General features: G+C 36.1%; 1 pseudogene; it reads right to left on the bottom strand.

The window, feature by feature from the left end:
- Positions 1–3,671, bottom strand: part of LOC107679614 (inositol hexakisphosphate and diphosphoinositol-pentakisphosphate kinase 1-like) — a 41,460-nt pseudogene that overhangs the window by 16,272 nt on the left and 21,517 nt on the right.

Consider the following 3,671-nt stretch of genomic DNA (forward strand, 5'->3'; position numbering starts at 1 on the left):
AAAATGAATAAACATACATATATATCTATATATTTTATATACATTTAAAATTATTTTTAAAAATATTTTTAACATTTACATATTTAATATTTATGTATTAATATTTAGAGTTTAGTAATAACAATACTGCAAGCACTTAGGAAGCACTTCTAATATTCAAGACTACTGCAAGTAAGAAGCCAAAATAAGAGGGCAAACCTGCAGATTTGGGGTCTTCCAGCCTTTTACAGATCTGACAAGTAAGGCTTTTAATGAGGGTGTGAACTCGATCACAAGTCCTGACTGGATTGACAATTACCTCCATAGAGTTCACCAGAGATGGGCTGCCTGTTGGAGACAACTTAAAGAGACAGGACAAATTTTAGGCTAGTTTAGTTAGACTGAGATTATGAGCCATTTTTAAATAAGCAGTTGCAACTTGCTTCACCTTATTGTAGTCCTCCTCACTAAAGTTTAATTTCTTCTGCATGATCTCATGTAATCGAGCTTTGACTCTCTGCTGACAGTCAGTGAGAGAGTCGCTGTCGCTATCCAGCAGTCCGTTCATGTTGGCACTCTTCACCATCTGAACGAGGATTGGAGTCAACTCTCCTTCCAGTGCTAACAGACCCTGAATACAGTCACATGAAATAAAAAAAGAACAAAACAATAAATAAAATGAACAAGGAAAATAGCACAATTTTGAACTCCTCTGTAAATGTATTGCAGTTTACATTGATCCCATCTAAAAGCATTATGTAATACCAACATACCCCGCAGACGAAACCCAACAAACCTTTGCAAACGCCGCTGCAGTCATCTGCACACGACCCTCATCGGATGCGTAAATTTTGAGGTCATGGCGGTAAGTGCTGTGTAAACGGAGAAGGCCACAACCAGGGAAGCCGGCATAGTCGCCTGCAAAAGCACAGAGGAACAGTCTTTGAAATAACAATTACAAGAACAGAGCTCCAGATGTATGTGCATTTCCTGGAGCCAAAGGAACGAGCCTGAGGATACACACACATTCACATTACATAACCACTGTTTACAAACCTACATACAATGTACTGTACAACCAGCTGGCTGAAGAATTTCTCCACAAAATTCGAAAAACCATGCATTTCAATGCATCCACACTGTTGAAAGCATCTGGCAATATGGGTTTAGGTGCTTCTCACATGAGTGCTGCATTGCACTATATCAAGTAGCAAACAGGACTCTGATTTAAGATTCCAGAATGTCCATTTGAGAGAACAGATGAGTCCCCTAAAACAAACTACCTGACAGTTAGATTTATTTTTGTGGCCATTCGCACAGGATGCATTCTTGCTTTCTTCTTTTTTTTTTTTTCCATGTAAGCAAGTGTCTTATATTTAGCCATTACCCCGAGCATTATATTTTTAAGACAGTAAATTAGTAACAATTTTGAGATGTGCTTACAATGTGCTTTATCAAGCTGGTTTTGAATCCAAGAACATGTCCTGTGTATATACAGCCTTACTGGAAGTCCAGAAAAGCCTAAAAGATAGGTAAATCATGATTTGGTAAAGCATAATTAGATACTACTAGATACTAGATACATAGTAAAAATAATTTTAAAAAAAAGGTCACAATTATGACATTATAAAAGTCGCCATTTTATGCAACAATTGTAAGGTAATAATTATGACAAAAAGTTGAAATTGAGACAAAAAGTAATATTTATAAGATGAAAAAATCTAATTATTACATATTAAATCATAATTATGATTATCTCAAACGTTTACATTTTTATGTCTTGATTATGATTTTTATCTCATAATTTTGACTTAACTGTCATGTCTTAATTTTGACTTTTGCATCCCATAAATATGACTTTTTATGTCCAAAGCATGTTTTTTTTTTCTTATGTGGTGGAAACAGGCTTTCATGGAAAAGATTGTTTAAACCATCTAAATAATCTGGTTGACACTGTCTTATTCCACCTATTTAGACAAGATATCACACTGACATGTAAAGCAAGCACTCATTTTTTTACATGACGTTTAGGAGGTAAGCCTGAAATGAATGCTACTGCAGTAATAGACATTAAAGATTGTTGAAATAATGGCACAGTTGTCTAAGAAAAGTTCACCAAAGGTTACGTGTAACACCAAATAAAGTCATAAAAAAATGTGTAGACTTTATCATTTTCAAAATTTCTATGCTGACAAAAATAAACCTGCTAAATGTACTTGCTACTATGGAAAAAAAAAAAACTAATGAACTATGATATTTTATCTCAGTATGTCAAAGTATGACCAATGTCCATATCATGGAAGCTTCCACACAATCCGTGGCTAAAGCGAAGTATGGACTATTCCTGTGGCGTCCTTCTAATTGGATTAGTTTAATGAGATGGATGTTAAAGAATTAAAATGATGAATGGGGCAGACGATGCATTAACCCAATATCAAGACCACGCACAAATCCAAAATGTCTTCTTACCACAGTCAATAGGGGACTCACAGCCAATGGACCTGCAGCTGTCTAGTTAACAATTCAAGGTAAAAGAACACCACATTAACCAGCATAGCAAGCTGCTGCTGATGCTAAGATGAGAGAAAATGGTTTGGTCTTTGTAAGACTGTGAACTCTGACATTTAATGAGTTACACTCAATTAGGTGCAATGTGCAAATATGGACTTGAATTTGAGGTCCAGGGGGGAGTGATGGAACTACACAGGAGAGAATCCACAGCATGACTAGGAAGTTTTTGTGCTGGCAAACTGAAAGTTAAAGGTGCTACTTGAGGTAAAGTAAGTATTCATTCCTCCCAAGTCCTGCCCCTACATGCTTTTGTACACCAAGCCCACTGAACAAGCAGGTGGAACAGGTTTCCTGCCCAAAGCTATGAGCTTTGAAAAACTGCATAACTGCCCCACTACCTAAAAACAGACACAATATATTGTCAATGCATCCAATGTATCATGACCTCATGCAAAGGGAGCAAAACAACTGTTCTTGTAAACAACTGGATTCACGAAAATCTTCTTGAGACAAAAATGCTTTGTTGTAAGTCTTATTATCTATAATATTATAATTTATATAATATTAATATCACAATATATCTGTAATATGTAATATAATTGTATAAGTTGAAGTACACACACACACACAAACACTTTAAGGATTTAGATCTAAGGCTATTCAAACTGTATGAGGATATTTTAATGAATATTTTAAATATATATAAAGTGATTTAAATTTTGGGAAAACCGTAATTTTAAAGCTTCAATACTAAGACGCTATGTAAAACTGGCCCCGGAATTAATAAAGAACTCTCAGATTCTATATTATTTGCCCAATTAAAAAACATACAGGAGCCCCAAAAAGTACATAGACACTTAAGCCACACTTAAAAATGTCTGAATGTCATTGCATTAGATACAATATATCAAACCAAGCAGCTTTCTTACTGTTAAGAGTGACTTCATTTTCAAAATACTTTTTAGGGCCACTGTATTTTTATCCAGTTTATTAGGCCAGCTTTCTGGCTGGTGCATATGTAGAGTTATACCTTGTCCTCCAGGGTACATGCAACGAAAGGCTCGTCCAAGCTCCTCAGCCTGAACTCTACCCGCTGGCGTCAGCTCACCACCCCACTTCAGCACCAGCAGTAGAGACGGGCCCTCCTTCAGAGTGTCTGCCATAGACACAGAGAGGCCAAA

This window comes from Sinocyclocheilus anshuiensis, unplaced genomic scaffold (genome assembly GCF_001515605.1).
Source record: "Sinocyclocheilus anshuiensis isolate Anshui unplaced genomic scaffold, SAMN03320099.WGS_v1.1 scaffold288, whole genome shotgun sequence".
Lineage (NCBI taxonomy): Eukaryota > Metazoa > Chordata > Actinopteri > Cypriniformes > Cyprinidae > Sinocyclocheilus > Sinocyclocheilus anshuiensis.